At 37.9% G+C, this 13,166-nt stretch overlaps 1 long non-coding RNA gene across 1 annotated transcript; it reads left to right on the top strand.

The window, feature by feature from the left end:
• Window positions 1-8,465: 8,465 nt before the first annotated feature.
• On the top strand, window positions 8,466-12,104 carry LOC309503681. Its single transcript, XR_014207814.1, has 3 exons — window positions 8,466-8,533; window positions 8,763-9,022; window positions 12,016-12,104. It is a non-coding gene; the product is annotated as an uncharacterized lncRNA (long non-coding RNA).
• Window positions 12,105-13,166: the final 1,062 nt, after the last annotated feature.

Below are 13,166 nucleotides of genomic sequence, written 5' to 3'. Positions count from 1 at the left end.
TCGAATCTTAAAGCTTAATTAAAGTTTAAGGTAATAATCTGACTCGCTTCTATCGTTCTGCACAGAATGCTGCCTCCTGATGCGATCCCTCCTGAAGGAAAGCCCAAGTCAACGGATTTATCTGAGGAAAATCCTTCGACATGACTGGTTTAAGGTAATGAGCCTAAGATCAGCTGCAAATGATTTTGAAGATTATATTCACTTTTCATTTGAAAGATTTTAAAAATGTTTTCTTCTAATTGTAATCTATGACTGTAACCTTTTTTGTTTGTTTGTTTCAGGTCACAGAAGAAGAGATGAAGAGCGACGTCAGAATTCCTCTCCTGTGATGGCGTGATAGAGTGGACGTGTAGAGGAGAGCTCCCGAGCAAAAACTGTTTTATTTATAAATCTACGCCTACAAAGTGACTATAACCTTTCACCGACGGTTTTCCTTTACTGAACTATCGTTTGGGATGTCAGACAAGAACAGAAAGGACAAGGTTTCGAACTAAAGTATTGAAGAGGGACGTACAACACGTGCCATGGCGGCTGAGCAACTAACGCTAGCCATGTTGGTGGCTGAACTTGAAAAGAACCGAAATAACATCACGGAAGGGCTGACAAAACTAAAGACGTCACTCTCGCCGATTCAAAATACACTGGAAGCTGTTAAACAACAAGTCGAGTTGTACGAAGTTCGCTTCAACGAGGCGGAGGACGTGCTTACAGACCACAGTGACCGGATCTCCACACTGGAATCATCCGTGGCGGAACTGAGGTCCTCCGTGCGGGACCTCACGAAAGAAAATAACGATTTGAGGGACATGTTGGATGGGTATGAAAATAGGCAAAGGCGTACGAATCTCAGGGTCCTCGGCGTCGCGGAGGACAGCGAGCGGGGGAAGTGTCCATTGAAGTTCATGTCTGAACTCTTGGTCAAAGTGTTGAATGACGACAGCTTGTCAAAAGCCCCGGAGCTGGAAAGATGTCACAGAGCGCCGATGCCTAAACCGAGCCCTGACGCAAACCCTCGGCCGTTCATCCTCTGCTTTCACCGCTTTCAGGAGAGAGAGCGCGTCCTGCAACTGGCTATACAAAAGCGTCAGCTCTTTTACGAGGGCAGGACAATCTTTATCTTCCCGGATTTGAGCGCTCGACTGGCGGCCAAGCGCAGTACCTACAAGAAGGTAAAATCACAGTTTTATGAGAAAGGGGTTAAGTTCAGCCTACGATAAGTTCAGCCTACGATAAGTTCAGCCTACGACCAGCAACGCTGGTGGTGTACTTTGAGGGATCCCGGCATTCATTCAGCTCTGCCGAGACTGCTGAAACTTTCGACAATCAACACTTCGGCTCAAACAAGGACTGAGTTGGCAATACCATATCGTTTTGATATCGACCACGGGGGGTCTTTCTTGGAATGACTTTAACCCAGGGAACTACACTCAGTTTGAAGGTGACGCTTAGACGTCGGTCTCTTGCCGCTCCTACGGGGACAGAGTGCAGATAACCGAACTCTGTAAGTGCTCGGTAAGCTACTTAGCTACTCACTAAGTGGGACGCCCCCTGCCAATGTGTTCTCATTTGTATTTTACCTTATTCCTCACTTTGAAGAGGCACTGTAAAGCGCAACATTATTTTGGTTTAATATTATTGCTAATTTTTTTATATATATTTTTTTTATATTATTCTACGTTCGTTCCCTTTTTTTTTTCTTTTTTTTAGGTATGTGTTTACATTATATTGCTCCCACCATATATTAATGGATTATATTGATTTTGGTGTTACATGTTAAGATTTAATGCTCGGATAGCTCTCCCAGGGAGAGTAGATAAGTCGAAGATAGTACCAAGGAAGTCAAGTGTTTATCACAAGGGGGTGGGGGGTTTGGGGTTCACACAGAATATTTTTATTCTTCATTTTATATCAGGATCACAATGTATTTTGATTAGAGGTTACCAGGATGACTAATTACATTGTACTGTCCCTCAATGTTAGAGGGTTAAATTTATGCATTTATGCCCCCACGATTTTTGACTCGTCCTATTTTCCTTGGCTGACCAAAGAGTTGCTGAGTCTCTCTAATTACTCACTTATTATAGGATCGGATATGAATACGTTCTTTGACTGCAATTTAGATAGGTCTAATCCATCCATTTTTAAAGGCTTTAAAGAACTTTGTCAAGGATATAAACTTGGTTGATATTTGGAGGCTTCAGAACCCACAGCCAGAGATTACACTTATTTCTCACCTCATCATAAGATGTTCTCAAGAATAGATTACATTTTATCCACACCAGACTTGATTCCAACAATAGATAAGATGGTTTTCTTACCTCGTATTATCTCTGACCATAATGCAATTATGACTTTATTCAATTTTGACTTTTTACAAGGTAAATCGTCCAGGTGGAGATTTAATACAACCCTGTTGAGAAATGAAAAATACCTTGCACAAGTTAAGCCCAAACTAGTGGAATTTATTAATATTAACAAAGACTCAGTTTGGTCATCAGCCCGTATTAATAATGCCAAACTAAAAACGTTGGTGATGTGGGAAAAGGCTGCAGAGGATGTAAAGAAGCTATTGTTTGAAGCTATTTGTACTGTACTGTATTTTATTTTATTTTTCTAAACTGTTTTAATTATTCTTATTTCTTTTAATTATTTTAATTTCTCCTATGTCAGCAGGGCATTTAGCCCGTAACTGTAAATGCCCACTCAGAAGGTGTAAAAGAAAGTGATAATGTGAAAGTGACGTGTATTAATGTGGGTTTGAAAGTAGAACAGTATTTAAATGACGATATTAAAGAACGTGTGAGTAATTGAGGGAGAAAAGAAAGTTAAAGGAAAGTTGATAGATGGAAGTCGTAAGAAGATTGAAGGTTAAAAGAAGGTTGAAAGATTGAAGTCTTAAGGGAATCCTTTGAAGGAAAGATCTATAATAATATTCTTTTTTTTATTTTTTAAAAGTACTGTATTTAATTTTTCTAAACTGTTTTAATTATTCTTATTTCTTTTCATTATTTTTTTAATTTCTTCTATGTAAAGCACTTTGAATTGCCATTGTGTATGAAATGTGCTATATAAATAAACTTGCCTTGCCTTGCCTATTGTTATGACTTTTTGTGTCTTTCATTTGTGGTAATTCGTTAGGTCCAATTTGTAATCCTGATCATGACTTTGGTCTAAGTTTTTTTTTTCGTAGCTAAGGAATGTGTGGTGTATATTGCTTATGTTTAATGCAATTACTGGAAGTAATGTAACTGCACAAGTTATTGTTGTTATTGTATCTTGGCAAAATTGAAAATAAAAAAAAAAGTGATTACAAAAAGAGTTCCTCTCCTGTGAAAGCTGCTTCTGCCACGGCCCTCTCCAAAGGATCTCCAGAGAACACCATCTTTGTATATTTTTGAATAATGGCTGTTATTGTTTATTAACTGTTATTGTATATAAATGTTATATGAATTTTATTGTAATAAAATAAATAATGTTGTATATGAACAATATTGGCGTACCTGATTTTGAGAAATGGTATGTGTGTTAGACCGCTTAACATTGTGATTGCTATCAGGATATGAGGAGACTTTCAACTAGCATAACACAATTATTTTTGTAATGTAGACAATCACCTATATTGCACCTCAGCATTTTCCAAACACTTTTATCTTTATATGGAAACAATTCTGTATTCTTCAGGAGGGGCAGGTCCTCTAACCACCTTATTTTGTATTTTTTATTTTTTAATGCCGATTTTTAATAATAAAATCTTCCAAATTCCCTCCTCTGGGGCTTATTTAAGCCCCACTTTCACTATCCTTTTCCAAAATCCAGCCCCCTCAGTTATGCTACCTAGTGACTAAACTGTCACCCATTCTCCTTTCCAATGACTACATTATACCACCAAACTCCGTAGGAGCATAAGAACCAAACATCTCTCTCCATACATTTTCTTTCTTTCAGTTCTTTTTTTCTTTTTCTTTCAATGGACAGAGTAAAAGATTTTTCACTCCCTAATCAAAAATTAAACATTGTTATATGTGTATACACTTGGTTCAGCATTGCCTGTTATTATCACAGTTATGTAGAGTATGTCAAACATAAAAATCCATTATTAAAAGTTTTTCTTGCGGTGTAGAGATCTTCTTTGAGCCAGACACTTTGCGAATCATAGAGGGTCACCCATGGGGAGGGGTTAGGCTAGCACACACACCCAGGGTTTGGCTCATCAATCATTCGTCCTCATTAGAGGTAGCCTATACTTGAATCAACATCCAATGTTTGTAAATATCAATTTAGTTTATAAGCCTAATCTTAATAATATATGATTTCGCTGCCCTCTAAATTAGTTTTCATCATCTTGATATTTCAGCATTTCCATTTTTTTAACTGTGGCTTTGACAACTAGTGATCTTAATATGGGAAGTACACAACAGAATAATAACCCCCTTTCAATATTGCAACTCCAAAAAACATTCCTAATTTAGCAAACCATGCTCATAATTCTCCAAACTTTAAATCAAGTCTTAAGCTTTTTTGACTCAATTGTATTCGCTAAATGTTCTTCCCTACACAGTATTATTTGGTAAAAGTGCAACACTGAACTCCAAACATGAGTCATTCTACTTCAGATAAAACATCACAATAAATCTCTGCTGATTATAGAAAATATAAATGATCCATTCTGCGTTTTTGTTTTGCGTGATCCATATTATTATTGATTCAAAATAGGGCTGGGTAAAAATAACTAATTCTCATTTTTATTCGCTTCTTATTTTTATGAAGGAATATCAATTCTTAAATTCGAAGAATCAAACTTTTAGTCAGTCATTTTAAATTTATGAACGAGCAAAACATTGTAGTGCACCTTCTATCCAATAAATCACAATTTGCTTTTGTGCTTTGTTATAAAGTTTCAGATTTCAAATTGTCAATAATATTATCAAATTTAAACAATAAATACCATTTTGACATTTGTAATGTTGCATGTTGTAGTTAAGCGGTTCTTAACTGAATACCATTTCTTCCTTTTTACTAATTTCTAAATAAACTATCCTGAATAAACGAATCATGTCTCGTGTAATCACTCAAACTAAGAAAGCTTGAGAGCAATGTTACATTTACCTCATAAAAGTCATTCAATAAACTCATTAGACAATTACATTAGACACTATATTACATATTCATTATATGTACATTTCTTTTTCTGTATATCTGAATAAATCTAACAATCTATAAGTTTTTATATTGACCATTTAAAACAAAAAGTTAGCATTATAACAATTATTATTAACTGTGTTCTTAAAGGATTTGCTATCCTGTGGCTCCCTCTGATGGACAACATTAGTACTCATCTCTGAATCGAATTGACATAAATGTCTGAAACTTTTTTTAACGATTACATTTTTTTATGGTCATTTTATTACTGATAATATAGCCACATCAAACTCAAATTCACTGATTCATGGTACCTTATTTCATGCTTTAACGGTTGAATTTTAAACTTCCATTTTGTAGCTAAGCAGTAATTATACATCATAATATCACTTGTTAAATGGTTATTTAATAATTACATTCAGTCCTGCATGAACAGATTCGGTTTGTTTGCAGATTCGATGTGCGCTCACGCGCTCTGCTCACGCACGCGACTTCGGGTGCGCGTGCGTGTATATGAGTGATTCGAATTTAAGTTGCTATGGCGACGGGGACGCGTCTTATGAATTCTGTCTGCACATGTCAACACTTTGATCGCTTTCTGCTGGTTGACACTAAACGAGGCGAATTCAGAGACTTTTGCTGACTATTTTCTGCGCTGATCTTGAGATTGTGAAGCTGTTCGGAGGATTTCAGAGAGGAGACTTTTGCTTACTACTTTCTACGCTGATCTTGAGATTTTGAAGCTGTTCGGAGGATTTCAGAGAGGATACTTTTATTCTAGAAGGAGATCGGATTACATATCCGCCAACGTTACATCGTTCATATTATTTCATATTTCATTATTTCATATTACTTCATATTATTTCTGAGGACTCTTTCATTTGATTGTTCTTTTCTTGTTTTAGAGGGAGTTTGGAGTTTTATTTAATTAATTAATTAATTTTGGGGGGAGGGGTATTTCTGAGGAGCATTGTATTGTATTTTGTATTGTATTTGTATTGTTTTTTATTGCACTTTGAAGGATGCCAGGCCCACATGTTTCTGTGCCCACAGGTCCGGCTGACAGGGAGCAGAGCCCAGGTGATGGACGTCCGTCCACTTCCTCTCAACCCTCTCGCAGAGGTCCGGCACTGAAGAGACAGCTTGACCAGGTGCACGACTCCCATCAGAGCGCTGAAGATGAGATGCCAATGAGAAAGAGGACGAGGATGGGTAAGTCTGAGGGTCAAACAAATGACCATTGAATAATATCACTGGAGTGTCATTTATTACCATATTTGACCACACCATATTATATCAAAATATAATTTTTGAAGTTCTTCCTCCTGCAGATCAGCAGGTTCAAACCCCTCCAGCTCCAGGCCACCGCAGTCCAGCACTGTTCCGGAATTGGTTTGAGGTATTGGCCCTAATAAGCTACAAATAAATCTGAATATATATTAATATTTGGATGATTTTGACACCTTTTTGTGCATTTGTTTTAAATGTTTATTGTGATATGGAAATAAATCAGGGTCAAATCTCTTCTATGTGCTCTATGTATATCATCAGCCTATTAGCAGTGAGGAAAGTGCTAGTCAGGTGAGCCAGAATAGGTCTGTAGATCTGACCTCTCTTCTCTGGAGTTCTGGAGAGCATCTCTCTCTTCACTGGAGTGGCTTAGGTCAGGGTCAGATAGTGGAGGATCAGACCACTGCAACCGGTAGTGAGAGACACGCTGAGGGTAAATCCAATGACCAGTTGACAATGTGTAAATGCTCTGTTTATTAGTGCGCTCTGTAAAGTCTACATCATTTTCAGCTAGATATGAGTATCCATTAATGGAAACGTGTCATTCATGGGAACTTAATAATTAAGGGAATTTTTCTGTTCCCATTGGATGAAGTGCCATTAATGACCATAATTATGTTACAAATTCACACCTATATCAAAATCCCAAAGTTTGATCAAAGTTATGATATTTTCCAGGACATGTCTTAAATATTTAAACAGAACTCTTTTTTTTTTAAGAATGCATGTAGTAACTGAAGAATCACCATAATATGACTATGCAGTGTTTAATATTTTTTGATTGCATTTAAACATGATATCCCTTGCTCTAAACCCCTCCAGCTCCAGTCCATCACAGTCCAGTCAGTCCAGCTCCAGGTCACAACAACAGCGTGGACGAGACAACCGAGGGTGAGTTTACGGCCATGACCTCAAACATTAAACTCACTGCTGTCCATGCAACTAAATTGAATCATCTTTTTGCAGACAACATCCTGAGCCGGTATGAGATGGGCAGAATGATTGGTGAGGGATCATACGGCTCTGTCTATGAAGGGAAACGCTTGGAGGATGGCCTTCAGGTATCGTCATTTTCTTACAATATTTAGTCAGCAAATTATTTTGTCTCACTACATCCATTTCAAGTCTTTTTGTGTATATTTTTCCACTACAGTATTTCCTGCATTTGACATGTTAGAAATGTAACAATGTTTTTTGTTTTTTTGGTTGATCAGGTGGCAGTGAAAATTGTCAAAAAGCCGCAGAACCTGGAATACATCAACATTGTAAGTAGCCTACACTCGCTATGTTGTTTTCAAATTAAAATATGTAAACATAATGACAACACCTTCATATAATAATGATCTTTCTTCCAGCCTGGACATCCCGCACCCTTCCCATTAGAGGTCGGCCTATTAATCCTGGCTAATGGGGGCCCCAAAGTGTCAGAGATCATTGAGTTGCTGGACTGGCAGGACCAGCCTGACCAATACATCATGGTCTTGGAGCGTCCCTCACCCTGTGAGGATCTGTGGCATTTTTCCCGAAGGCATCACGAAGACATCCTAGATGAGGACACAGCGCGGCGTATCATGGCACAGGCAACAACGGCGGCTCATATGTGCTGTCGGCGGGGAGTGTTTCACCGCGACGTTAAGCTGGAGAACCTGCTGATCAACACAGAAACGCTTGAGGTCAAGCTGATCGACTTCGGGTGCGGGGATCTCCTGCAGGAATCTGGCTATGAAAGATTCTCTGGTATGAATTATGAATCAAACCTGTAGTTTGGGACTTAAGTTCTAGTGACTAGTTCAATTGGTATCATATTAAACCATATCTCACATTTGAGGCAGCGTTTTTTTAAATGAAAAACACCAGATGTTTTTACCACATGCTATGGTATTTCATGCTATGGTTCTTACTCATCAGACAAATCTTTTTTCTGCAGGCACTCTATCCTACCGCCCACCTGAGCACTATACAGAGGGGAAGTACCACGGGAAACCAGCTACCGTGTGGTCTCTGGGAGTGCTCTTATTCCTGCTGGTGTGTGGACGCTTTCCAGGACCGAGAGACAAGCAAATGATTGAAGATGACATCTGGTCTGATCCTGGCTTGTCAAACGGTAAGATGGCGTTCATCACAACAAAGAAGACCAACTGTAATTTAAATCATACAAAACAAAGAAAGTACGAAAAAGTAACACCTGAGCCAAGTGGCTGTGTAGAAGATAGATATTGGATAATACAAGCATTTTTTCTGATTTTCTGACCGTACTTTATAGAATAGTCGAATCTTAAAGCTTAATTAAAGTTTAAGGTAATAATCTGACTCGCTTCTATCGTTCTGCACAGAATGCTGCCTCCTGATGCGATCCCTCCTGAAGGAAAGCCCAAGTCAACGGATTTATCTGAGGAAAATCCTTCGACATGACTGGTTTAAGGTAATGAGCCTAAGATCAGCTGCAAATGATTTTGAAGATTATATTCACTTTTCATTTGAAAGATTTTAAAAATGTTTTCTTCTAATTGTAATCTATGACTGTAACCTTTTTTGTTTGTTTGTTTCAGGTCACAGAAGAAGAGATGAAGAGCGACGTCAGAATTCCTCTCCTGTGATGGCGTGATAGAGTGGACGTGTAGAGGAGAGCTCCCGAGCAAAAACTGTTTTATTTATAAATCTACGCCTACAAAGTGACTATAACCTTTCACCGACGGTTTTCCTTTACTGAACTATCGTTTGGGATGTCAGACAAGAACAGAAAGGACAAGGTTTCGAACTAAAGTATTGAAGAGGGACGTACAACACGTGCCATGGCGGCTGAGCAACTAACGCTAGCCATGTTGGTGGCTGAACTTGAAAAGAACCGAAATAACATCACGGAAGGGCTGACAAAACTAAAGACGTCACTCTCGCCGATTCAAAATACACTGGAAGCTGTTAAACAACAAGTCGAGTTGTACGAAGTTCGCTTCAACGAGGCGGAGGACGTGCTTACAGACCACAGTGACCGGATCTCCACACTGGAATCATCCGTGGCGGAACTGAGGTCCTCCGTGCGGGACCTCACGAAAGAAAATAACGATTTGAGGGACATGTTGGATGGGTATGAAAATAGGCAAAGGCGTACGAATCTCAGGGTCCTCGGCGTCGCGGAGGACAGCGAGCGGGGGAAGTGTCCATTGAAGTTCATGTCTGAACTCTTGGTCAAAGTGTTGAATGACGACAGCTTGTCAAAAGCCCCGGAGCTGGAAAGATGTCACAGAGCGCCGATGCCTAAACCGAGCCCTGACGCAAACCCTCGGCCGTTCATCCTCTGCTTTCACCGCTTTCAGGAGAGAGAGCGCGTCCTGCAACTGGCTATACAAAAGCGTCAGCTCTTTTACGAGGGCAGGACAATCTTTATCTTCCCGGATTTGAGCGCTCGACTGGCGGCCAAGCGCAGTACCTACAAGAAGGTAAAATCACAGTTTTATGAGAAAGGGGTTAAGTTCAGCCTACGATAAGTTCAGCCTACGATAAGTTCAGCCTACGACCAGCAACGCTGGTGGTGTACTTTGAGGGATCCCGGCATTCATTCAGCTCTGCCGAGACTGCTGAAACTTTCGACAATCAACACTTCGGCTCAAACAAGGACTGAGTTGGCAATACCATATCGTTTTGATATCGACCACGGGGGGTCTTTCTTGGAATGACTTTAACCCAGGGAACTACACTCAGTTTGAAGGTGACGCTTAGACGTCGGTCTCTTGCCGCTCCTACGGGGACAGAGTGCAGATAACCGAACTCTGTAAGTGCTCGGTAAGCTACTTAGCTACTCACTAAGTGGGACGCCCCCTGCCAATGTGTTCTCATTTGTATTTTACCTTATTCCTCACTTTGAAGAGGCACTGTAAAGCGCAACATTATTTTGGTTTAATATTATTGCTAATTTTTTTATATATATTTTTTTTATATTATTCTACGTTCGTTCCCTTTTTTTTTTCTTTTTTTTAGGTATGTGTTTACATTATATTGCTCCCACCATATATTAATGGATTATATTGATTTTGGTGTTACATGTTAAGATTTAATGCTCGGATAGCTCTCCCAGGGAGAGTAGATAAGTCGAAGATAGTACCAAGGAAGTCAAGTGTTTATCACAAGGGGGTGGGGGGTTTGGGGTTCACACAGAATATTTTTATTCTTCATTTTATATCAGGATCACAATGTATTTTGATTAGAGGTTACCAGGATGACTAATTACATTGTACTGTCCCTCAATGTTAGAGGGTTAAATTTATGCATTTATGCCCCCACGATTTTTGACTCGTCCTATTTTCCTTGGCTGACCAAAGAGTTGCTGAGTCTCTCTAATTACTCACTTATTATAGGATCGGATATGAATACGTTCTTTGACTGCAATTTAGATAGGTCTAATCCATCCATTTTTAAAGGCTTTAAAGAACTTTGTCAAGGATATAAACTTGGTTGATATTTGGAGGCTTCAGAACCCACAGCCAGAGATTACACTTATTTCTCACCTCATCATAAGATGTTCTCAAGAATAGATTACATTTTATCCACACCAGACTTGATTCCAACAATAGATAAGATGCTTTTCTTACCTCGTATTATCTCTGACCATAATGCAATTATGACTTTATTCAATTTTGACTTTTTACAAGGTAAATCGTCCAGGTGGAGATTTAATACAACCCTGTTGAGAAATGAAAAATACCTTGCACAAGTTAAGCCCAAACTAGTGGAATTTATTAATATTAACAAAGACTCAGTTTGGTCATCAGCCCGTATTAATAATGCCAAACTAAAAACGTTGGTGATGTGGGAAAAGGCTGCAGAGGATGTAAAGAAGCTATTGTTTGAAGCTATTTGTACTGTACTGTATTTTATTTAATTTTTCTAAACTGTTTTAATTATTCTTATTTCTTTTAATTATTTTAATTTCTCCTATGTCAGCAGGGCATTTAGCCCGTAACTGTAAATGCCCACTCAGAAGGTGTAAAAGAAAGTGATAATGTGAAAGTGACGTGTATTAATGTGGGTTTGAAAGTAGAACAGTATTTAAATGACGATATTAAAGAACGTGTGAGTAATTGAGGGAGAAAAGAAAGTTAAAGGAAAGTTGATAGATGGAAGTCGTAAGAAGATTGAAGGTTAAAAGAAGGTTGAAAGATTGAAGTCTTAAGGGAATCCTTTGAAGGAAAGATCTATAATAATATTCTTTTTTTTATTTTTTAAAAGTACTGTATTTTATTTTTCTAAACTGTTTTAATTATTCTTATTTCTTTTCATTATTTTGTAAATTTCTTCTATGTAAAGCACTTTGAATTGCCAATGTGTATGAAATGTGCTATATAAAAAACTTGCCTTGCCTTGCCTATTGTTATGACTTTTTGTGTCTTTCATTTGTGGTAATTCGTTAGGTCCAATTTGTAATCCTGATCATGACTTTGGTCTAAGTTTTTTTTTTCGTAGCTAAGGAATGTGTGGTGTATATTGCTTATGTTTAATGCAATTACTGGAAGTAATGTAACTGCACAAGTTATTGTTGTTATTGTATCTTGGCAAAATTGAAAATAAAAAAAAAAGTGATTACAAAAAGAGTTCCTCTCCTGTGAAAGCTGCTTCTGCCACGGCCCTCTCCAAAGGATCTCCAGAGAACACCATCTTTGTATATTTTTGAATAATGGCTGTTATTGTTTATTAACTATTATTGTATATAAATGTTATATGAATTTTATTGTAATAAAATAAATAATGTTGTATATGAACAATATTGGCGTACCTGATTTTGAGAAATGGTATGTGTGTTAGACCGCTTAACATTGTGATTGCTATCAGGATATGAGGAGACTTTCAACCAGCATAACACAATTATTTTTGTAATGTAGACAATCACCTATATTGCACCTCAGCATTTTCCAAACACTTTTATCTTTATATGGAAACAATTCTGTATTCTTCAGGAGGGGCAGGTCCTCTAACCACCTTATTTTGTATTTTTTATTTTTTAATGCCGATTTTTAATAATAAAATCTTCCAAATTCCCTCCTCTGGGGCTTATTTAAGCCCCACTTTCACTATCCTTTTCCAAAATCCAGCCCCCTCAGTTATGCTACCTAGTGACTAAACTGAGTCACCCATTCTCCTTTCCAATGACTACATTATACCACCAAACTCCGTAGGAGCATAAGAACCAAACATCTCTCTCCATACATTTTCTTTCTTTCAGTTCTTTTTTTCTTTTTCTTTCAATGGACAGAGTAAAAGATTTTTCACTCCCTAATCAAAAATTAAACATTGTTATATGTGTATACACTTGGTTCAGCATTGCCTGTTATTATCACAGTTATGTAGAGTATGTCAAACATAAAAATCCATTATTAAAAGTTTTTCTTGCGGTGTAGAGATCTTCTTTGAGCCAGACACTTTGCGAATCATAGAGGGTCACCCATGGGGAGGGGTTAGGCTAGCACACACACCCAGGGTTTGGCTCATCAATCATTCGTCCTCATTAGAGGTAGCCTATACTTGAATCAACATCCAATGTTTGTAAATATCAATTTAGTTTATAAGCCTAATCTTAATAATATATGATTTCGCTGCCCTCTAAATTAGTTTTCATCATCTTGATATTTCAGCATTTCCATTTTTTTAACTGTGGCTTTGACAACTAGTGATCTTAATATGGGAAGTACACAACAGAATAATAACCCCCTTTCAATATTGCAACTCCAAAAAACATTCCTAATTTA

Source organism: Leuciscus leuciscus, assembly GCF_965113295.1.
Source record: "Leuciscus leuciscus genome assembly, chromosome: 7".
Lineage (NCBI taxonomy): Eukaryota > Metazoa > Chordata > Actinopteri > Cypriniformes > Leuciscidae > Leuciscus > Leuciscus leuciscus.
This window is presented reverse-complemented; position numbering and strand designations above follow the sequence as displayed.